Source organism: Oryctolagus cuniculus, chromosome 13 (genome assembly GCF_051225735.1).
Source record: "Oryctolagus cuniculus isolate XC-2025 breed Fujian yellow rabbit chromosome 13, ASM5122573v1, whole genome shotgun sequence".
Classification (NCBI taxonomy): domain Eukaryota; kingdom Metazoa; phylum Chordata; class Mammalia; order Lagomorpha; family Leporidae; genus Oryctolagus; species Oryctolagus cuniculus.
Genome location: NC_142879.1, coordinates 91,529,544 through 91,554,283, shown reverse-complemented (window position 1 = coordinate 91,554,283; position 24,740 = coordinate 91,529,544). Strand labels below are relative to the sequence as shown.

General features: G+C 44.9%; 1 long non-coding RNA gene across 3 annotated transcripts in view; it reads left to right on the top strand.

Annotated features, from left to right (window-relative positions):
- LOC149122744 (uncharacterized) overlaps nt 1–23,051 on the top strand; it is a 40,739-nt gene extending 17,688 nt beyond the window's left edge. The window contains exon 3 of one of the 3 annotated variants that reach the window (XR_016219159.1): nt 22,681–23,051. This is a non-coding gene — a long non-coding RNA (uncharacterized LOC149122744). Of the gene's footprint in view, nt 1–2,179; nt 2,413–2,881; nt 3,065–22,680 lie in introns of those variants that run through there. The other 2 variants (XR_016219161.1, XR_016219158.1) reach the window with 2 other exon arrangements.
- Nucleotides 23,052–24,740: the final 1,689 nt, after the last annotated feature.

Genomic DNA, 24,740 nt, shown 5'->3' with positions numbered 1-24,740 from the left:
TGAAATCCCAGAATTTCCTTCCATCTGGGGCTGGCATGTGCTGGTGTCTAACAGTCTGTGTGGACAGCTATCATAAGCTACCTTACACTGTCTGGCTTTCTAGACAGAAATTCATTTCTCACCATTCTGAAGGTTCAGAAGTTCAAAATCAAGGTGCTGGCAGATTCTGTCAGTGTCTTGAGGGCAGTTGTGGATCCTGGCTCATAAAAGGCTCTTTCTGACTGCTTCCTCACCTGGGTGCAGGGACCATGGAGCCTTGGGCCTCTTTAATAAAGACACGAATCCCATTCACGAAGGCTCCATTCTCAGAATCTAATCATCTTAGAGGTCCTGTCTCCTAATAGCATCACCATAGGGATGAGACTTCAACAGAGGGCTTTTGAGGGGACCCAACCACCTGTCCCCTTTCCCAGCACCTACTTGAAACAAAGACAGAGGGGCTAACATTGTGCACAGTGGTTAAGCCACTGCCTGCAATGCCAGCATCCAATACAGGAACCCTAGTTTAAGTCCTGGCTGTTATATTTCAGATCTAGCTCCCTGCTAATGTGTGTCTGGGAAAGTAGGGACAATGATGCAAGTGCTTGGGCCCCTGCAACCCATGCGGAAGACCCAGATGAAGCTCTTGGCTTCAGTCTGGCCCAACACCAGCCACTGTGAACATTTGTGGAATGAACCAGTGGATGAACGTTCTTTCTTCCTCACTGTGTCTCTTTGCCTGTCAAATAAAGAAAATAAATCTTAAAAAAAAAAAAGATCCAAGTTCTTTTTGTTTTTCCTGCTTCACTGAGAAACTCTTAGCCCAAAGCCTCACCTCTCTCTCTAGGCTCTCTGTAGCCCTGGCCAGCTGTTCTTATCTGTGCATCTCAGACTGCCCTCAGCTCCTTGAATGAAAGATGGCCCCTTACAGCTCATGCCCTCCAGGTATGCCGGGCATCACATGAGCCTTTACCCGGATAGGCAGCAACCCCACCCACCCCCATGGGACAGGGGCTGGTGGCATCTGAAGTCCTCAGATTCTTGCACATTTAATCAGTGCTAACTACGAAACTGTCCTAGACAGAGCATCCTCAAAGCCGATTCCTGATCACTGAACATTCTGTTGCAACAGACTCTTTTTTTTTTTTTTAACAGACCATGTAAATATCTTGAATTGTTCAAACTATCACTTATTAGGTTTTTAAAATTTCTTTAAATTTTATTTTAGTCATACACGTTTTCTGTATTTGACTCTGAGAACTTTTGTTGCGTTTGTCAATTTTTCCTTCTTTCAGGCTCCATGTTCTTAGCATAGGCAATCTCATTAACGAGAGCCAGGATTCCCGTGGGAGCCTGAATTTCATCATGAAGCAGTCACCCACGAGGCCGCTGCAGCTCAAATACCCTTTGCACTGTGTGTCCCTAGGACTTTTCCGGATGAAGACAGGACTTGCTCATTCCCCTCATCTTTAAACAAAAAAACACTGGGTTAATGGTCCGGAACATTGCCCTGAGCTGTCTGGAACTTAACCCGTCTCCTTTCTAGCAAAAGGTTCCTGGGAAGTTTCACTCCTAATGACTGAAGCTGTTAAAATCTGATGGTAGGATAAGATACCAAGCCACAAAGCCCAGGCTTCTCCTTGATGGCAGGAGACACTTTGTTCCTCTGAGGTCCTGTGCTGGGGAGTTATGGCCACTTAAATGCCTCTGGTCACCAGCATCTGAATCTTTCCATTTGTGTAGAGGAGATTTTTGGGGGGAGCGAGCCGAGGCTGTTACATCACTCATCTTCTGGGTAGGGCTTGGATTGTGAGTAATTGGCCCCTGTTGGTATCAGTTTTCCAGTGGTCTTTAGGTAGAGCTGTGTTTCCTGAAAAGGGGTTCAATTTCATCTCTCCCTGCTTCTCTTCCCCCAGTTCCTCTTCAACCATTTACACTCACTACCCGGGAGTCTGAGCAGTTAACGAGCTACATCAAACACACAGGCCAGCTCCCTGCTAGGTCAGCTCAGGATGCTTCAGGCTGGGGAAGTGCTGAATTCCAATGCCAGCCACATTAATCTTGGAGGACCATGGAGCATTATTAAAACATGATCACAGGGCCAGCGCTGTGGCACAGCCAGGGTTAAAGCCCTGGCCTGAAGTGCCGGCATCCCATATGGGCACTGGTTCTAATCTCGGCTGCTCCTCTTTCCATCCAGCTCTCTGCTCTGGCCTGGAATAACAGTAGAAGATGGTCCAAGTCCTTGGGCTCCTGTACCCACAAGGGGACCTGGATGGAGCTCCTGGCTCCTGGCTTCAGATCCGCACAGCTCCGGCCAATGCGGCCATCTGGGGAGTGAACCAGCAAATGGAAGACCTCTCTCTCTGTCTTTACTCTCTCTGTAGCTCTGTCTTTCAAATAAATAAAATAAATCTAAAAAAAAAAAAAAAAACATGATCACTATATATGAGTTTAATTGAACAGAGCACTTGTACATCCTATTCTATGATGCACAAGAAACTCCTAGCTTTCAGAAAATGAGTCAGGTTTTGTGAGGAGTATTATGCACAGTAGAACTCAGTGCTGGATGGAGCTCTTCATCAGAGCATGTAAATGAAGAGCATTTCAGTATGTTCAAGGCCATGGTGAGGTTGGCAGGTGGAAACCTTCAAGGCTCTGAAATGCTGATGCTGTATCCCAAATCACCACATTTATAACCTGCGCATTGTTTTAGAATGTTTTTCTGAGTGCCGGTCTCCAAAAACAGCCCACCATAGTTTTGGTTTTGTGACTGACTGCTCAGTGGGGATACCTGACCTAGCCAGAGTTGAAAGCGAAACATTTTGCTAACTGGTTTGACCTCATGTCGCACTCATCAAACAAAACCCATTCCGTCCTTCCTTTGGGTGCTGGGAACTAGAAGAGAGGCAAGATTCGTGCTTGAGTAGAGTATGGCCCAAGCCCTTGGGCCCCTGCACCCACATGGGAGACCCAGAAGAAGCTCCTGGCTCCTTGCTTCGGATCAGCGCTGCTCTGGCCATTGTGGCCAACGAGGAGTGAGAATCAAATGGAAGACCTCTCTCTCTCTCTCTCTCTCTCTCTCTCTACCTCTCCTCTGTGTGACTCTTTCAAATAAATAAATAAATCTTAAAAAAAAAAAAGATTAGTGCTTGATCACTCGTAAGCTGGAGGCAGAGAGAGCTGTGCCCTGAGGAAGGTGCTACAGTGGTGGCACATTCTGCAGAAACTAGGAAAGAGAATGACAAGCTCTGGTCCTGGGGGGAAGAAAGGCCTCACAATGTGTGTCCTGGAAAGGGAGTGGAATTGTCAGGTGAAAGCACTGGGAGAGGACAGAGCAGGCAGAAGAGTCAGCTTGTAGTAATACAAGATCAGAGTCTGTGCAAAGAGTCTGGTTGGCCCAGGCTGTGGGTAAGGAAGGGGTTGCAAGAGTGGATGGTGGCTGCAGTAAAAAAGCTTTGTTGACGCTCAGTTTTTCTTCTGATTTGCTAGTGAACACCTTACTATGGCTTTATAGACAACAAAAGAAGCAAAGAAATGACTTTTAGGGATTTAGCCGTAAAGTATTGGCCCACTCTGTGGGGGTAACAAAAACCCGGTAGCATTGATGCAGAAAATCCAGCTGATCTCTCCTAGGCATCTCATGGGCAGCAGGTTTCTCTACCTTGAGTTCTCCTAAGACAGGAAGAAGAATAAGATGTTTGGATGAGAAGAAGGCATCCATACACAGAGCTCTTAATTGAACTGGAGATTCTTACCCAGTGATAAGGCCAGGAGGTAGAAATGATGTCTATTAATTAATCATCACCATACTTCATTAGACATTTGGATTCGTTAGACAATAAGAGAACCTTTGAGAATCTCAGCAGAAAGGGTTACTTGAAGCTAACCTCCGCTGAAGGAGTTGGCTTGCTTCCAGAGACGGAATTACAGTTAGAGAAAGTGATACTGTACTGTTCACCTTGCAGGATGACTGATTGCTATTTTGGGGACGTTGACAAAGATAAGTCATCTCACCAGGCAAACGGACTGCTTTGCTTCCCAGTCACAAACACATCTGTTCTAGCAATTCATCAAAAAGAAGTACAACCAGCAAACAGGCATATGAAGACATGCTCAACCTCACTTGTAACCAAAGCTGTGCAAATAGAAATATCAGGGAAGCATCACTTTGGGTGCATTAATGTTGTCAAAAACGTACGAAGAGTAAGGGTTGGCAAGATTAGTGGGGGCAAGTATTGGAAAATATTCATTCAACAAAGTTATGATGATGAAATTCTGTGTATCAGACACTGAAAATTATGGGCATGCAGAATAATAGAAACATTTCTCCCCTTTCATCCAAGAAAACTGCTTTCAGACATGTTTTAAGGAAACAACCTTCACTCCTCTCCTACTCCAAAGAAAAAATTTGCACACGTAAGTGAAGAGAATCATTACGATATCATTAGTTCTAAATAACTGTGGAAAACTGGGCGTCCTGTAATTGGCTAATGATATAGAAAGGGTTTTACTAAATTATTTCACTGTCTGTGACTATGTCTTAAAGATGTTGCGCTATAGTTTATCACTGCATTGTCAGTAGAACAGGTTATGTTTGCAAGTAACAGCTCATTCCAGAAACAACAGCCACCTAACACAGCAAGAGTTTTCCTCTTACTCAGGTAAGATCCAGTTCAGGTTGAGTCTCCTCCATGAGGTGAATCTAGAATCCAGGCCACTCCACTTAGTGGTGCAAGCACCTCAATACATGGCTTCAGGAATAGGAAGAGAAAAAGCAACATGAAACCTTCATGGCTCTTCTTAACTACTCTGGCTGGAGGTAACATCTCACTTCTGCCCCCAGGCCATTGGGCCCAGCTAGTCACAGACTTCTATCTAGTGGCTTGTTTAATTGGAATATTTGTTTTTCTGTGGAATTTTGAGGCTTTTTATTTTTTAATTCTAGATACTAGAACCTCCTTTTTTGTTATATAGTTTGCGATATTTTCTTCCACCCTACAGCTTGTCTTTTCATCATAACAGAGTCTTTTTCAGAATACAAAGTTTTTTATTTTGAAGAAGTCCAATTTATAAATTTTTATTTCCATGGGTTATGCTTTTGATGTTGTCTAATAATTCTATGTGTAGCCCTGGACCCTAAAGTTACTCCTTGTTTCTCTCCTAAATGTTCTATAGTTCTTGATTTAAGTAGAGGATCCATTTTAGTTAATTTTGGTATGTTTGTTTGCCTCAGATGGCCAATTGGCCCAGCCCTACTTGTCGAGAAAACTATCTTTCCTCCATTGAATTAACTGATTTTGCATATTTGTCAAAATCAGTTTAACCTATTTCTGTGGGTCTGTTTCCGACTTCTCTATGCTGTTCCATTGATGTGTCTGATAATACCTCTCAGGAATGAAATCAGGAAGATTGAATTCTTCCATTTTATTCATTTTTCAAAAATTATTCTGGCTATTATAGTTCCTTTGTACTTCCACATACATGTTAGTATGATCTTGAATATATTGATTTTAAAAGGGAATCGGTGTTGCTGAATGTACACAATACATATCAGAGCAGCAGCTGGAGTCCCTGCTGCTCTGTTTCCAATCCAGCTCCCTGCTAATGGGCTTGGGAAAGCAGCAAAGGATGGCCCAAGTATTGGGGCTCCTGCTGCCCACATGAGAGACCTGGACACAGCTCCAGCTTCCTGGCTTTGCCCTGTACCAGCCCCAGGCATTACAGCCATTTGTGGAGTGAACCAAAAGATGAAAGATTCTCTCTCTTCTCTCTCCTCCCCCCCAGCACTCTCCACTTCAAACAATAAATAAATGAATCATTAAAAAAATCTAGGATTTTGATAGAAATTACATTAAAGTTGTATATCAATTTAGGGAAAACTGATACTTTACTGTGTTGAAATTTTTAGTCCTGCACAAGATATCTGTCTCCATTTACTTAGAACACCTTTAATTACTTTCATCAGTATTGTGTGGTTTTCCATATATATCTTTTATAAGTGTTGTTAGTTTTACAGATAACTGGGGCCAGCATTGTGGTGTAGCAGGTAAAGCTGCCACCTGTGACACCAGCATCGTCTATCAGCGCTGGTTTGTATCCAGGATGCTCCACTTCCAATCCAGTTCCCTGCTAACGGCTTGGTAAAAGCAGCGGAAGAAGGCCTAACCACCATTGTGGCATAAGAGGTTAAGCTGCTGCCTGTAATGCAGACAACCCATATGGGCTCCCGTTGGAGTCCTGGCTGCTCCATTTCTGATCCACTGTTAATGCACCTGGGAAAGCAGCAGAGGCTGGCCCGAGAGCTTGGGCCCCTGCACCTATGTGGGAGACCTGGATGAAACTCCTAGCTCCTGGCTCCCAGCCCCTGGCTTTACCCTGGCTCAGCCCCAGCTGTTGCAGCCATATGGGAAATGAACCAGTGGATGGAAGATCTGTCTTTCTCTATCTTTATGCAATTCTGCCTTTCAAATATAATCTTTTTTTTTTTTTTTTTTTTTTTTTTTTTTTTTTGACAGGCAGAGTGGACAGTGAGAGAGAGAGAGAGACAGAGAGAAAGGTCTTCCTTTTGCCGTTGGTTCACCCTCCAATGGCCGCTGCGGCCGGTGCACCGCGCTGATCCGATGGCAGGAGCCAGGAGCCAGGTGCTTTTCCTGGTCTCCCATGGGGTGCAGGGCCCAAGCACTTGGGCCATCCTCCACTGCACTCCCTGGCCACAGCAGAGGGCTGGCCTGGAAGAGGGGCAACCGGGACAGAATCCGGTGCCCCAACCGGGACTAGAACCCGGTGTGCCGGCGCCGCTAGGCGGAGGATTAGCCTAGTGAGCCGCGGCGCCGGCCTCAAATATAATCTTAAAAAAGAAAAAAAGAGAAAAAAAGATGGCCCAAGCGCTTGGGACATTGCTACCCACGTGGGAGATGCAGAAGAAGATCCTAGCTCCTGGCTTCTTCCTGGCTCACCCTGGCCATTGTGACCATCTGGGAAGTGAACTAGTAGACAGAATCTCTCTTTCCCTGTCTCCCACGCTCTCTCTGTAACTCAGACTTTCAAATACTTAAAAATAAATGGGGACAGTTCTGTGACATAGTGGGCTAAGCTTCCCCCTGCGGCACCAGCATCCGAAATGGCACAGGTTCATGTCCTGGCTTCTCCTCTTCTGATCCAGCTTTCTGCTATGCCCTGGGAAAGCAATAGAAGAGGGCCCAAGTGCTTGGGTCCCTGCACCTGACTGGGAAACCTGAAAGAAGCTTCCAGCTCCTGGCTTCAGATCAGCCCAGCTCCAGCCATTGTAGACATTTGGGGAGTGAACCAGTGAATAGAAGACCTTTCTCTCCCTCTCTCTGTCTGTAACTCTACCTCTCAAATAAATAAATAAAATCTTTAAAGAAAATACTTAATAAATCTTTAGAAAACATTTACAGATAACTATTTAATTTTAGAGCAAGTATAAATGATGCTATGTTTTTAAATTTCAGTATATGCATCCACTGCTTACTACATACAAATTTAATTTTGAATACGTATCTTGTATCCTACAACTTAGCTCAAATCCCTTTCTTTCAGGTGCTCTTTAAAAAAAGATTCACTTATTTGAAAGGCAGGGTGACAGTGAGAAAGGGAAGGACAGAGACAGAGGTCTTTCATCTGCTAGTTCACTACTCAAGTGCCCACACAGCTGAGCCTGATCCAGGCTGAAGCCAGGAGTCAGGAATTCCATCCAGTTCTCCAACCTGGGTGGCAGGAACCCAAGTACTTGGGGCATCATCTATTGCCTCCAAGGCACATCAGCAGGAATCCAAATTGAAAGTGGAGGTAAGACTCAGTCCCAAGTACTCTGATATAAGATTCAGGCATGCCAAATGGTAACCTAGCACCACTGTGCCACAACACCTGCCCCTTGGGAGGCTATTTTCTTATTTTTAAATTCTCTTTGTAGATTTCCTGGTATTTTCTACATAAACAATTATAGCATGTGATTAAGGACTGTTTTGTTTCTTCCTTTTTTAACTATATACCTTTTTCTGGACTTCCTTCACTGGCTAGAACTTCTAATACTAATCTGAAATGGTTAAAAAAATCCAATCATCAAATCATGCCACAGGTGGAAAATTCCACATAAGACTTCATGTGAGGAGTTGCAGTCAAAGCACAAATGTGCTAAAAATAGCATATGAAGTTATCTTCAAGTTACATATACATAATATAAATATGAAATAGAGAAGAAATTCCTATTCAGAAAAAGATAGGAAGATAGCTCATTATATATATGAAAATATTCCAAAATCTGAAAGCAGCCAAAATTGGAAGCACTTCTGGTCCAGGCATTTCAGATAAGGGCCACTGAATCTGTACTGAATATGGGTGGTAGGAGGGTATCCTTACTTGATTCCCAATCTGAAAAGGAAAGCAGCCAATCTTGCAAAGTTGGGTATCATGCTAGCTGCATGGTTTTCCGTCTTGTTTCATCTTTGCATATGCTCTTTATCAATCTGAGGAGGTTCCCTCTTACTCTTCTGAGTGTATAATGCACAGGTGTTGAATTGTGTCAAACACTTTTTCTACATCAATTGATCTGATCATGTGCAATACTTCCATGCAGTTCTGACACTCATTACACAGTTACTGTAAATTTGTGGCACAGTCTGCAACAAGACTAACCTCCCTTCAGATGTCAGCCACAAGTTCTAGGTTTCCAGGCAACGTGTACTTCTGACTTGCTGGCTATACATTTTGAGGTTCTGGGGCCGGTGCTGTGGCATAATAGGTAAAGCCTCTGTCTGCAGAATCCAGCATCTCATATGGGTGCTGGTTTGTATCCTGGCTGCTCCTCTTCCAAGCCAGCTCTCTGCTAATGGATTGGGAAAGCAGTAGAAGATGGCCCAAGTGCCTGAGTCCCTGCATTCACATGGGAGACCCAAAAGAAGCTCCTGGCTCCTAGCTTCAAATGTGCCTTGATCTGGCCATTGCAGCCATTTGGAGTGAACTGGCAGATGGATGACTTCTCTCTCTGTCTCTCCCTCTCTCTGTCTATAACTCTGCCTCTTAAATAAATCTTTTTAAAAAATATGTTGGGGTTCCTCTCACCCTGTCAGGTTTAGCAAGTCACCAGAATAACTCACAGGACTCAGAAAAGTGCTATACTTATGCTTGAAATTTTATCATATGAGATACAAATGGGGACCAGCCGAAAGAAGACCCGGAGGATAAAGTCTGGGCAGGTTTCAGGCACACAACTTCTGTGTCCTCTCCCCAGAGAATCAGAACGCCTCACCCACTTGGCTCTTCAATGTTTCACCAACCAGGAAGCCCAACCAAGCTTGGACCCCCAGAGTTTGTATTGGGGTTTCATTACGTAGGCATGATTGATGGAATTATTGACCATATGACTGAACTCAATCTCTAGCTCCCTTCAGCTCCCTGAGTGGAGGGATGTTGGGCTGGTATCACAAGACTCAGAGTTCCAACACTCTAATTGCAAGGTTGGTCTTAGCGGCATGGCTGGACTCCATCCCAAAACTATCCAGGGGCTTGCCACTAGTTACCTGCCTAGCATAAATTCAAGCATGGCTCTAAAATGAATTAAAAAGGCATTCTTGGCCGGCCCCGTGGCTCACTAGGCTAATCCTCCTCCTTATAGTGCCAGCACACCAGGTTCTAGTCCCGGTTGGGGTGCCGGATTCTGTCCCGGTTGCCCCTCTTCCAGGCCAGCTCTCTGCTATGGCCAGGGAGTGCAGTGCAGGATGGCCCAAGTCCTTGGGCCCTGCACCCCATGGGAGACTAGGATAAGTACCTAGCTCCTGCCATTGGATCGGCGCGATGCGCCGGCCGCAGCGTGCCAGCCGCGGCAGCCATTGGAGGGTGAACCAACGGCAAAAGGAAGACCTTTCTCTCTGTCTCTCTCTCTCACTGTCCATTCTGCCTGTCAAAAAAAAAAAAAGAAAAAGAAAAAAGAAAAAAGAAAAAGAAAAGAAAAGAAAAAGGCATTCTTATCACTGGAAAAATTCCAAGGGTTTATAGATTCCCTCCCAGGAACTAGTAACAAAGGCCAGACCCAATTTTTATTATATATTCTGTGATTTCCTTTTTTTGCCAGTAATATGATTATGTTAATATTGCTTAATTTTCAAATATTAAAATATTTTTGCATGCCTAGAATAAAGCCTACTTGGCATGATAAACACACACACACACATATATAAATTCTATTTGCTAATATATCTTCCACTGCTTGGAAGATGGCCCAAGTCCTTGGGCCCCTACACTTGCATGGGAGACCCGGAGGAGTCACCTGGCTCCTGGCTTCAGATCTGCGCTGCTCAGACCACTGTGGCCACTGGGGAGTGAACCAACGGACAGAAGACCTTTTCTCTGTCTTTCCCTCTCACTGTCTGTAACTCTACCTCTCAAATAAATAAATAAAATCTTTTTTTTTTTTTTTTTTGACAGGCAGAGTGGACAGTGAGAGAGAGAGAGAGAGACAGAGAGAAAGGTCTTCCTTTTGCCGTTGGTTCACCCTCCAATGGCCGCTGCGGCCGGTGCACCGCGCTGATCCGATGGCAGGAGCCAGGAGCCAGGTGCTTTTCCTGGTCTCCTATGGGGTGCAGGGCCCAAGCACCTGGGCCATCCTCCACTGCACTCCCTGGCCACAGCAGAGGGCTGGCCTGGAAGAGGGGCAACCGGGACAGAATCCGGCGCCCCGACCGGGACTAGAACCTGGTGTGCCGGCGCCGCTAGGCGGAGGATTAGCCTAGTGAGCCGCGGCGCCGGCCTAAATAAATAAAATCTTTAAAAAAAACTTTTTTTAAGGTTTATGTTTTTATTTGAAGAACAGAGTTACAGAGCTTTAGAGAGAGCAAGATCTTCCATCTGCTGGTTCATGCCCCAAGTGCTGAAGCTGGGCTGATCCGAAGCCAGGAGCCAAGAGCTTCCTCTGGGTCTCCCCACATGGTTGTTTCCCAGGCTGTTAGCATGCAAGCTGGATCGGAAGTAGAGAAGCCAAGCCGGGACTTGAATCGGTGTGCATATGGGATGCCAGCGCCACAGGCAGCGGCTTTACAGTCCATGCCACAACGCCAACCCCAGTGGTTTTTTAAAATCTCCTTGAAACTTCCTCTTCGAGGCATGGGTTATTTGATTTCTGAGCCTTTAGAGATTTTTCTGGTATCTTTCCATTATTGATTTTTAGTTTGATTCCTTGATGGTAGGAAAACATTCCCAGTGATTTCAATGCTTTCAAATTGACCGAAGCCACTTGTGTGGCTCAGCATAAAGTTATTCTTGGTGTATGCTTCATGGGCACTTGAGAAGAATGTGTATTCTGACGTTGATGGAGTGTTCTGTAAACACTTCTGATTGAAGGTTGATTAAGTTCTATATTCTTTCTGATTTCCAGTCAAACTCTTCTATCAGTTGTGGAGAGAGGGACATTGTCTTCTTCAGTGGCATTATGCGTCTGTCTGTTTCTCTTTTCAATTCCACCAGCTTCTGTTCCACATAAACTGCATGCCGCATTTACACCCAGGATTGCTTTATCTTCTCCTGGACTGACTTTATCATTAGAATCCCCCTCTCTGTTCTTGGTAATTGCCTTCGCTCCATTGTCTATTTTATCTGTTAGTAAATTAGCCATTTCTTACTTTCTCTTTATCAATGTATATCTTCTCTCATTTTTTTTTATTCTCAATCTGCTTATATTATTATATTAGAAATGAGTGTTTTGTAGGCAACCTATATTTTGGTCATGTTTTTAAATTTGCATTGCCGATCTCTGTCATTTAATTAATGTATTCAGGTCATTTGTGTCTAAAGTAATAGTTGATTTGTTACAGACTAAGTCTGTCATTCTTTGGTGTGTTTTCTATTTGTTTTCCCTGTTTTTTGCCTTTTGTGGTTACTTGAGCATTTTTTAGGATTACATTTTGATTTATCCATAGTGTTTTGGAATGTATCACTTTTTAGAGTTTTTAATGACTGTCCAGACATAATTTATTATATTTTATTTGTGTCATCATTTTGCCAGTTTGAATGAGACATAAAATTCTTCTACTGTATAATATAGCTATAAATATTTCTCTATATACATTTAAAGTCACACTGAATAGTGTTATAATTTTTACCTTAACTGTCAAATATTCTCTGTAACTCTGACCTCAAGAAGAGAGGAAAGTTGGAGCCAACATTGTGGCATAGCAGGTAAAGCTGTCACCTATGAGGCAGTACTCTATATGGGCACTAGTTCCTGTCCTGGTTGCTCCACTTCTTTTTTTTTTTTTTAAGATTTATTTTTTTATTTATTTAAAATCAGTGTAGACAGACAGAGGTAGAGACAGAGAGAGAGAGGTCTTTCATCTGCTGGTTCGCTTCCCAGATGGCCTCTTCTGGGTCTCCCTTGTGGGTGCAGGGGCCCAAGGACTTGGGCCATCTTCTGCTGCTCCACTTCTGATCCTACTCCCTGTCAATGGCCTGAGAAAAGCAACAGAAGATAGCTCAAGTGCTTGGGCCCCTACCATCCATGTTGGAGCCCTGGAAGAAGCTCCTGGTTCCTGGCTTTGGGCTTGCTCACCCCTGGCTATTGAGGCCACTTGAGGAGTGAACCAGTCGAGGGAATGATCTCTGTCTCTGTCTCTCCCTCTCTCTGTTACTCTGACTTGCAAATCTATAAATAAATCTGTTAAAAAAAAAAAAGAGAGAGAGAGGAAAGTCTATTGTATTTATGCACATTTTTATTTATGTTATTTTGCTTTTCCTGATATTCTCCAGTTTTTTCTTTTATTGTTTTTCTCCTTAGAGAACAGTCTTTGTCTATTTTTTTTTTTTTTTTTTGACAGGCAGAGTGGACAGTGAGAGAGAGAGACAGACAGAAAGGTCTTCCTTTTGCTGTTGGTTCACCCTCCAATGGCCGCCGCAGCCGGCGCACTTCGGCTGGCACATCGCGCTGATCCGAAGCCAGGAGTTAGGTGCTTCTCCTGGTCTCCCATGAGGGTGCAGGGCCCAAGCACTTGGGCCATCCTCCACTACACTCCCTGGCCACAGCAGAGAGCTGGCCTGGAAGAGGGGCAACCGGGACAGAATCTGGCACCCTGACCGGGACTAGAACCCGGTGTGCCGGCACCACAAGGCGGAGGATTAGCCTATTGAGCCACGACGCCGGCCCGGCTATTCTTTTAGGGTAAGTTTGATGCTGACAAATTCCATTAGTTTTCCTTCATCTGTGAATATTTTGATCTTTCTGTAAATTCTGAATGGTTCTTTTGCTAGCTATAAAATTCTGAGTTGTCAGTTCTTTTAGCATTTATGTGATATTGTGCTACTTCTTTTTTTAATCACTTTTGTTTTTGATTAGAAATTCATTGTCATTGTCTTAAATATTAAATGTCTTGGTGAGGATTTCTTTGGGTTTATTCTGCTTGGACTTTAATCAGCTTCTTGACTATACATGTTTACATCTCTTGCCAAATTTGGGAAATTTTGAGCTATTATTTTTCTGGGTCCTTTGCAGTTCTGCTCTGTTTCTTCTTTTCTTTCAAGAGCCTGACAACATAATATTAGATCTTTCATTATAATGCCACAAGTCTCTGAGCCTCTGTTTTTTCAACCTTTTTTTTTTTTTTGAAAGGTTGCATTGTGGATGCTTTGTGTTGTTCTGACTTCCAGGTCTCTGATTCTTGTCTGCTCTTTGAATCCATCTGGTGAACTTTGAATTTCAGTTAATGTGATGCTTTAGTCTTAAAACTTCCACTTGACTTTTCATTATATCTCCTATTATTGAGGCTTTCCAGTTTTTATTATTTGTTTCAAGCATGTTCATAATCCTGGTAAAATACACAAAAAATTTATCACCTCAATCATTTTTAATGTGTACTATTTGTTTCCAAGTGCACATTTTCTAGTGCACAGCTCAGTGGCATTAACCACATGCACATTTTTAGCCAATGTTGTAGTGCTTCCATGATGATTATTATGTCAGATAATTCTCACACTTCCATCATCTCAGGGTTGGCATCTGCTGTCTGTTTTTCATTCTGTTTGAGATCTTCCTGGTTCTTGGTAGGACAAGTGATTTTTAATGAAAACCTACATATTTTTATGTTATGTTATGAAATTCTGGATTTCATTTAAGCTTTCTGCATTAACTGGCTTTCTTTGATGCCTGCAGCAGTGGTACAAGCCCACTTTCATTCTCATCAAAATAATTGGTCCCTTGAGTATACACACAAAAACCCCAGAGCTCTGCTGATGGTTTGTGCCCACAAGCAGCTCTTGCCCAAGCATAGCTCAGATTCTCCACTCTTGCCCAGTCCCCAGAATCAGTAAGTCCCCTATGGGTTTTTACATAGCTGCATAAAATCTATTCACTTCACAGTTCCCATCTCTTTAGAATTTTGGACAGTTGTACAGGGCTGGCTTTGTGTCAAAAAGCCCCCTTTCCTCTGGCTAACAAATTCTAAGTAGCAAAGGGATAGCGGTCCAGCATGTGGCTATAGGTGTGGCCTGCAGAATTGAAAGGATATGTACAATTTTGCATGCTGGCTCTGCCTTTGACTAAACTTGGAGTATGTTTTAGACTTCCTAAGCCTTGTGGTTCTCGTCTATAAAATGGAGATGTTAAAAGACTAATCTTAAAAGGCTTTTGTGAGGCTAAAATGGGACACAGGTAAAGAACTTGTACAGTACTGACTACATGGTGCACATGGTACCACAAACAAAAAAAGTATTTACTATTATTTAATACTGATAATAAATTTATATTCAGTTAACAAAATTTTGTTGAATCTACAAACACCTGAGTTGATTAACTCTTTTACTTCTTAGCGACTCACGTTTGTGATTTTATTTCAACAAGAAAATATTCCAGATAGCAGGCCCACTTTGCCTATCCAAGAACCAAAATATGGTCCACCTCTTTGTCAGCATAAACAGATACAGAAGTAGATACAATGAAGGGGGTAAAATATACAATGAAGTGGGTAAAATATCACTTGTTATTACATGAGCCAAATAGAATACTGTGTGCAAGTGTATAGACATGCTGGTTTATTTTCAGTAGTTGGAGAATATTTTGAAAGAGAGGAAGGAAGAGAATCTGTATTTCGTCTGTGAGTTCTTTCAGTTGTCTGGGTTGTTCGTGGAAAAAAGGTGAATCAGAGGGGAGGGGTGGGTGCTCATGGCTTGGGAAAGAAATACAATGAAAATGCAGACTCTCTCTGTTTTTTTTTTTTTTCTTTTGCCTCTATCTTCTCTTTCAATGAGTATTATCCTGAAAACAGCCAAGAGTAAAATGATGATTGAGGGCCTAGATTGCAGAATAGGCAGCAATCCCTAGGTAATATTAACTTGGATGTCTGGACCAAGGATTAACCAGGTGAATTGCGAGAACGTGTCCTTTCAAATCCACTATGTGGAAACTTCACAAAACAGAAAAACTGTAGACCCCCAAGGAAGCACTAGAAGATGATGGTGATAGGGTTGGTCATGGCCTGGGTTTTACTTCCGGCTATGTTACTTCTTTGGTATATAACATGGAAAAAGGAAACTGTCTTAGCTTTACATCTTTATCTACAAAACAGAGAAAACCTATAAATTTATCATACTCATCTGAAGAAAGAGAGCGAAAGAGAAGAGTCTTCCACTTTTGCTTCTTGTTGTCACAGAAAATAATTTCTTATCCAAAAGTCATTAAAACAGCATAATTATGAGCAAGTGAATAGCATGGTCACAGCAGGTAGGACCAGACTGGAGGAGAGAGGGCCCTGGGGGGAGTGTCTTCAACCCTTTACACAGCACCCAGGATAAATTCCCTGCTGTGGGGTTCAGAAGGCAAGAGTCAGAGTGAGGTGAAAGTTGCTACAGAGATTCAGCACAGGTTTCAGTCTGTGTTGGAGAAACCAGAACTGAGGCTTGAGGGAGGCACAGGGCTGCACCTGGCACAGTTTCCCAGGGAAACAAACACAGTGGGATGCCAGGGCTGGGCTGGGACCATGCTTCTGTGGAACTTCCAGGCGCCCAAGCTGCCTTCTCATGTCCACACTCATGTGTACCCCTTGGAGACATCTGGAAAAGAGCTTTTAGCCCACATAACCTTTGATAATCTTCAGGATACATTCTTGCTTCTCTTGCTAATTCCAATCTTATTGTGCTAAAAGATCTTTTGTTTGCTTTAATAAACATTTTATTTTAGAACATTTTTTGATGTTGAGAAAAGTTCCAGTAGTTTGAGTCTCCACTGACAACCCTGTCCATTGATCTTATTAACAGCTCGCCTTGGTAGAGTGGTGATGAAGCCGTGCTGATGCATTGTGGATCACATCCAGCCTCTATTCAAAGCTTTTTGGCTTTACCTCATGTCCTTATTCTGTTCCAGTATCCCATGTAAGATAGCACATCTCATTGAACAGTCACATCTCCTTAGGCTCCTTGTGGCTGTAACTGTCTCAGACTTTCCTTGTTTGTTCATTTAAAAAAAAAAAAAACAATTAATTATATTTATTTGAGAGACAGAGATACACACACACACACACACACACACACACAATGGGGGGATGCTCATCTACTGGTTCACTTCCTCAAATATCCACAAATGGCTGGGAGTTGGTGAAGTGGGTGGCAGGAGCCAAAGCATCTGGGCTACCAACTTCTGCCTCCCAGACTGCACACCAGCAGGAAGCTAGAATTGGAAGCAGAGTCAGGACTCGAAACTAGGGTGCAATGTGGATGACCCAACTGGTGACTTCACTGCTGTACCAAACCCCTGTCCCAAACTTGTCTTATTTTGGACGATCTGGACAGATTTCTTTTTTTTCCCCTTCCCTCCTGATAGTGGTAAAGCAAAAAAGTATCATTAAGATCCATTTTAAGTCCTGGTCCTAAAATGGTGGACCTGACCGAAAAATATCTGACCAGCTGCTGTGTTTGCAGGAACAACTGGAGGATTTGAACACTCTTTTCTTAAAAAGAAACTATTTATTTGAAAAGCATAATTACACAGAGAGAGAGACAGAGATAAAGGGAGAGAGAAATTTGATTCTCTGTATGCTCCCTAAATGGTCACAATGGTTGGGGCTGGTCCAGGCTGTAGCCTGAGCTCCATCTGGGTCTCCCACATAGGTATAGGACCCCAAGCACTTGGGTCATCTCCATTGCTCTCCCAGGCACATTAGCAGGGAGCTAGATTAGAAATAGAGCATCCAGGACTCAAACCAGAATCCACATATGGATACCGGCATGCTGGCAGCAGACTAGCTCATAGTGCCACAGGGCTGGCCCTAAACTCTTCGTTCTTAAGTAAGAACGCCGACCACCATTGGTTTTATGTCTCCAGGAATAGCAGAGCTGAAATCTGCTCCCAAGCCACAAGAAGAAGGAGATATGCACATCCCAGCCACACAATCTCCTCCGCTGAACAAGCCTCTCCATTTTTGTGTTAATTCAAACTCTCAAGATTTCACTTAGACGTCACCTGGATGAACCCACTGGAGAGAGGTTATGGCTCCTGGAGTCCTTCCCCCTCACCCGGAGGCCTACTTATAAGAATAGGTTGTGTCACATCGACTTGTATAACTCATGGCTCAACCTGTCCTTGAACTGGATCATGTTGGCTTTCCAACTAGGGTACAGGGTCTGTAACACCAGAGACCAGCTTTCTCACGTCTTTGATATACTTTGTAGCAGTTACATGATTTTTTATATTGGACAGACATGGGGGGACAGTGATGTGGCTGCCCAGATCTACTAAAATCAAGCATGGCAATGAGGAGTAAAAATCATCTACAGTTCAGCAGGGCTGGAGCTGGGGGCAGTGAGGGTAGCACTCAGTTCCTTTTCCCAATACCAGAAGGCACAAACAACTCAGTATTGAAGATAAATAATGTAAAAAATACATGAGAAGAATATAAAGTTTTTAAATAAAGACAGGAATGTTCTTCATCTTTTGTACAATGGACAGTCATTTCCTATCAGTCCAGGGTTCCAGGTCCCTATAACCATAGTGTTCCTTAAAAGGTGACACTTACAGGTTGACAGTCGCAGGCAAATTGATTGATTGGGCAATTCTGGGCTTCAGAAAGAGTCGTGATTTTTTTATTGTAGAGATCCCCCAACTTTTTTCCCTTGGTAAACAATACCTGAGGATGTCTCACTAGGTGTACAGAGGGGAACATATGGTTCTTCATGGCACTGCAGTTCCAAAGAGATTTCATGTATTTCACTTAATCCTGCAAGAAAAGAAAATTCTGGGAGGAGATGGTGCCATTCTCATTTTATAAAGAAAGAAATCAGGGTCAAAGCGAGTTTCTAAGCCAACAAATCTAAGCTGGCCAATGGTGAGGTTGGGACTCCTGTCTTCCCTGTCCTAGATCCCTGCTTGGGCCACCTGGAAGATTGCCTTTGTAGATGCAACTCAGCCCTCTGCTTCTCCCTTCTCAGCTCTTGCCCTCACATCTGCATGTGCCATCTCCCCAAGACAAGTGTGTGTGCTTGCATGAGTGTGTGCACACAGGAGTGTGCCCTGGCATGAGTGTATGGACATGTGTATGTGCATGCATGTGTTCAGGGTGTGAGTATGTGAGAGAGAACATGTGTGTGTGCATGGGTGTTTTGTATGCACGAGCACGTGTGTACAAGGATGTGCTTGCATGAGTGTGTGTCCACATGTGTGTTTGTGTGAGCATGTGTGTACATGTGTATGTGTTTGCATATAAGAAGACCATACACAGAGCAAAGGAATAGTTCAAAAAAAAAAAAAAAGGATTGAAGTTACTGTGGCCAGAAAAAGCTTAGGTGCACCTGCCTTTGTTTCCTGGGCAGAGTGTTCCACTCTCTAACACACTTGGCAAGCTGGCACCAGCCTGGGAACTTTGGGTGGATTTTGCTCCCTCTTCTATCCAGGAGAGCCACGGCCACTCCCCCACCTGCCTCCCTAATCAGGGTTAGGGAGAAGGCTCAGAACATTGGCACATGATGAAGTTGCCAACCCCAAGATTCTAAGAACAAAAGTGATTGCTATTCAGGGGAATCTCCATTTGCCTTTTCCACAGTGAGCTCCTGGAGAACCCCTCTCAGCGTGCAGCCTGACTTGTGGCTGGTGTCACTCAGTAAAGGGATGCATCAGGAATTGTTCCATGTATGGCATGACATTCTCTGAAATGCCATCTCCTCCCCAAACCCAAGTCACAATAGCCTGAGAAGTCATTATTCACTTGTCCTTCAATCAAACCTAATAAATGGAAGACCACACACTGGCAGCTTTCAGCAGTTTTCCTACCTAAACATTGTTCTAGCCTGTGTTAGTTTTGACAAGATTAGCCACAGGGTCCTAATGTGAAAGTTCCAAGACCCCTGTTTTCTGGACAGCCTGTTAAAATACTGTTTTATTTTCTCACAGTTTGCAAGCTCATGAAGTCTTGTGAAACATTTTTCAATACATCGCTTCTTGGCTCATGTGTTCCAAAGCATAGCAGCCTAGATAAGGTGACAGGCAACTGCCTTGCCTTCGAGAAACTGTGCTTGAGAGTGTTTGAAGAAATACCTTTGCAAAGTAGAGAACAGGTGGTTATGCACTGGGGGCAGGTTCCATGGGCAGAAACGTGTGCTGTAGGTTTGGCCTGGGTGCAGTGTCCACACAGTTCAGCCAGTGCTGGGCTTGTTCACATGCGGAGATTTCATAGAGTCTGGCTGGGCAGACCAGAAGACAAACATATTTATGGTGAGAGCTGTTGGAGGATAGTCGTGTGCCTTTAAGACATCGCTGTGAAATACGGGTCACGTGGTTGTTCTGAAGGCTTGAAGCCAGGCTCCAACCACAAATGTTGCCTCTCCCATCAGCCAATAGCTATTGTTTCTGTTTCATTTGTTGTTGGCCAGTTACAAGGGCTGCAAGGTGGAGTTGATAGGTATCTGGGCGATTGGTGAGATCTACTCATTTTGGAAATAATTTAACTGAACTCTGTGGTGTCCAGATTTTGGTGTCTAGATTTTATCAAAATGAATGGAGGCCTGAGCTGTGGCTCAACAGGCTAATCCTCCGCCTTGCGGCACTGGCACACCGGGTTCTAGTCCCAGTTGGGGTGCCGGATTCTGTCCCAGTTGCTCCTCTTCCAGGCCAGCTCTCTGCTGTGGCCCGGGAGTGCAGTGGAGGATGGCACAAGTCCTTGGGCCCTGCACTCCATGGGAAACCAGGAGAAGCACCTGGCTCCTGGCTTCAGATCAGCATGGTGCGCAGGCCGCAGCGCGCCAGCCGTTGCGGCCATTGGAGGGTGAACCAACGGCACAGGAAGACCTTTCTCTCTATCTCTGTCTCTCACTGTCCACTCTGCCTGTCAAAAAAAAAAAAAATGAATGGAAAAACCAGTCTATAATTGACTAATATTCTTCCTGTTTTTGTTATAGCATGCTGTCTACCCACTACTAACATTTTAGGTTTTTAGAGATCACAAGGCAGAAAGGCCAAAATTCTACACATGTTTTCTGTCTATTTCTCCTCAGTGAAACTCTCCTAGGTCTTGTTATTTTATGTGATTTCACTTCCAGCCTGTATTATCCTTCCTATGGGTTGTCTCCCAAATCTGGTTTTCCAGTGCAGCTCTGCACTATTGTTGGGCTCCGGATTGCCTGTGGGAATTACCAGACTCCTTGGCGTGAATGCATGCCTAGAGCAGTGCCATCGAGGCAAGGCACGTTGTTTAGATGAGCAAATGTGCGAGCAGGTGCCCATGTTCTCCATGGATAAGTCTTCCCTATGACTCATCCTCACTTCCTGTTTCTCTTTACCACACTCTGCCCCAACAAAGCCTGCCACTTCCACTTTCCTACCCGTGAACACCTATGCTTAGTGTCCACAGAATGTTGTGCTCAGAGCTGGAAGAGATGAATTGCTTCTCAAGGCTGTCCCCTGAGTCACCTGGTCTGCAATGTTCACAAATCCTTTAACACCCAGGACCGGGATGCGTCATTCTTGCCGGAGGACTTTGGGTTTCTTTCTGCCTGCTATCACACGCAATCTTTCTGTGCAATTTGTTTGTCTGTCCCTGAGAAGATAGATTTCTAAGACTCAGGAAAACAGTCTTTTGTTTCTTCCACACCTTCTCTCAGCCTCTCCCAGGACTCTGCAGCTCAAAGGGACCTGATAAACCGGGTGACCTGAGCATTTAAATGAACCAGAGCACAGAACAAGGCAGTACAAGCAGAGGGTGAGAACAGTTGCAGAATAAGGCCTGCATTCATTGCTCAGGTTTCAGTCTGTTGACACAGGGGGAGGACCTGGGCCGTTGGGGTCACTCTGGTCCAGTTACCCAACACCCAGAGGTCCAGGTGCTGACGGCTGCCACTCAGCCATATCAGATGGGGTGGATTGGACTCGTGGAGACATGTGGTGTTTTATTTGGTGGTGGGAGGGCTGTTTCTGTTTTTATTTGCTTTTAACTCTGTGTGTGTGTGTGTGTGTGTGTGTACCACACTGCAGTAAGCAGAAACTTTAACCTGCTTGGAACAAAAATGAAGAGGCTGCATTTATTTTATGTGTGATGTAAGCACAGTCAGCAGACAAAAGGAAAAGAGTGATGCTGGGTACAGACCCCGAGACTGTAATCCTCCCGTGATCCTCTCGAAATGCTTTGGCCTGCATTTTCATCTGTTGTCTTCACTTACCACAGATCTGGAAGCCGTGACCATCTGATGATACGCGAGTCCTCTGCTCTGGGTCTGGGGTAGACGTGGCCATTTCTGAGTTCTGTGTAGTCTTTAATTGTGGTGTCAGGGGCACATGTTAAAATGCAGGAATTCCCATAAAGCCTCTTGTTAAAGAGAAGCAAACACCAAACCCTCCCTCCCCCAGAACATTAAAAACCAAACTTTAGGCTGCTCCCCAGAATAAGGTGAAACTTGATTTCTTTCTTTTTAAAAAATTTATTTATTTATTTATTTGAAAGAGTGGCAGAGAGACAGGGAGAGGCAGGGCTCTTCCATCTATTGGTTCACTTCCAGCAGTTGGGGCTGGGCCAAGCTGAAGCCAGGAATCCCGAACTCCATCTGGGTCTTCCACGTGGGTGATAGGGACCCATAAGCCTGAGTATTCTTCTGCTGCCTTCCCAGAAGCCTTACGGGTCAGCTGGACTGGAAGCATGACAGCCAGGTCGTGTACCAGGCACTCTTATCAGGGATGGCGACGTCGCAAGTGCAGCTTAACCCGCTGCGTCACAGCTCCAGCCCCCAAATTTGATTTCTTACTCACATGTCCCCATGGGGAGCCTGTGACTCCTCCTCCACATGCCTTCCTATAGCATGAGCCAAGACCTTTCTAGGACAGCTCTGAGGAGGAATGCTGGAGGCCTCCTGCAAGGAGAAGCAGACTCCACACCTTCGCTTGCTGCAGGGCAGGGAGGGGTGAGGGCCTCCGTGCTGGGCCGATGCCACCGCTTCCTCTGAAACCTCCGTCTCCTGCTGCCCCCTCTCATGCCCTGTGAGGGCTCAGATCCAAACCCACGATTTTTCACATAAGGAAACAGAGACTCTCCCCCCACCAAGTTTAGGAGGGGAGCTGGGGTCAGGACACTGGCACTTGAGTTTGAGTCTGATGCTTTTCTTTCTTATCCATCAGGTGGCACTGGGCCTGCCCCTCACAGCTCTTGCACCCTGGAGAAATTACAGCCAGGATTAGGCCCCGCTGGGACCTAAAATTGGTTAATATTTTCTTTTTTACGATTTATTTAGATTTATTTGTGGCACAGCAGGTAAAGCCACCGCCTGCAGCACTGACATCCAACATGAGCACCAATTCAAGTCCCAGTTGCTCCACTTCTCAACCAGCTCCATGCTAACATGTCTGGGAAAGCAGCAGAAGATGGCCCAGGTACTTGGGTCCCTGTATCCATGTGGGAGACCCAGATGAAGTTCCTGGCTCCTGGCTCCTGGCTCCTGGCTCCTGGCTCCTGGCTCCTGGCTCCCGGCTTAGGCCTGGTCCAGCCCTGGCTGTTGTGGTAATTTAGGGTGTGAACCAGCAGATGGAAGATCTCTCTCTCTCTCTCTCTCTCTCTCTCTCTCTCTGCCTCTCCCTCTCTGTAACTCTGCCTTTTGCATAAATAAATAAATCTCTTTTAAAGAGTGATTTATTTATTTGGGGTAGGTGTTACGGTATAGCAGATAAAATCGCCTCCTGCAACACCAGCATCCCATATGGGTGCAGGTTTGAGTCCTGGCTGTTCCACTTCTGATCCACCTCCATGCTAATGGCCTGGGAAAAGCAGTGGAAGATGATCCAAATGTTTGGGCCCCTGACACCCATGTGGAAGACCCGGGTAAAGTTCCTGGCTCCTGGCTTTGACCTGGCCTAGCCCTGGCTGTTATAGTTGTCTGGAGAATGAACCAGCAGATGGGACATATCTCTCACTCTTGTTCCCTTTCTCTCTCTCACTCCCTTTCTCTCTCCCTGTTACTCTGACTTTCTAATATTTTTTTATCTTTTTTATTTGAGAAGGAGAGTGACAGAGGCGAGTGAGGGGAGAGACAGACAGACAGACAGAGACATAGATAGTTTCCATCCACTGCTTCACTTCCTGAATGCCAATAACAGTCTGGGGTGGGCCAGGCTAAAGTCAAGCGCCAGGAACTCCATCTAGATCTCCTCTATGGCTTTCCTAGGTGTACTCTAAGGTAGCTGGATCAGACGTGGAGGAGCTGGGACTTGAGCCAGCCCTCTGTTGTGGGATGTGAGTCCCAATCAACACCCACCCACACCCAGCCTGCTCGTCTCTAATGAGCTGAACTTTGTGGTCAAAGTGGGCCCTTCTGGTGGCCTGATTGCTTCTGAGTCGCTTAGAGGCATCCATGAAAGAACCACACTCCAGCAGGGACAAATTTGTAAAGCTTATTCAAAGGCCTGTTTTGGTGCAGATTTAGTTGTGCTCAGGTAATAAATACAGAGAGACTTCTCACCAGATGAGCGAGCTGAGCCGAGGGAAACACACCAGTTCCAGCCCCAGGCTCTGAGAAATACATGTGTGTATCCCTGTGGATCCGCTGGTAACGAGCAGCTTGGCCAAGCTGTCGTGGCGGTTACAACACACACTACCGCAAAGCCTGGACCCCCACGGGCGGATCCCTCGGTATCGAGAAGAGAATGAGCTTATTGCCAGCTGGCTGGGTGCTTGCAGCTTCTTCTGTCTTCTTTTTCTTTTCACTTCTTCCTGTATCTACAAATCAGGGCTCTGTTTGCTTTGAGCTGGAGCCAGAATGACCTCAGAGATCAGTGACTCATGCTCCTTGGCCCGTGACCGCGCCCGAGTGTCCCTTATGTAAGATGTTCATGCTATCGGAGAGGAGGGATGGGCTGAGCCAACCTTCTCTGGGCATAAACACTCCGGGTGGTTTTGTAGGTGTGTCCTGTGGACTTGCTTTTCTAGAGTTCTGAGCAAAAGAAACCCGGTTGCTTTTGTGCAACTGTCTGAAGCCTTCTTGGAGGGGTAGCTAAGCTCCAACCGGACACCCACCTCCAGCCCTATCACCGCAGAGGCCGTATTCCAGGAGGAAAAGCTCAGGTTGACTGGACCAGGTTTCTAGTAGCTCCTGTTGCCTTAGTTCAATCCATCCACACACACACTGGCCACATAAATAGACACTCACTGAGCAAAGAAGGAGCTCAAAAAATGGATGACCTCAGTTTTCATCTGACCCTCTCCTGGGGCTGGGGGGCTGGGCATCACTCCAACTGCTCTGCCTTGGCCCAAGTGGGGGAGATGCAGCAGTCACCACGTGTCCATGGCCATGATGCTGTC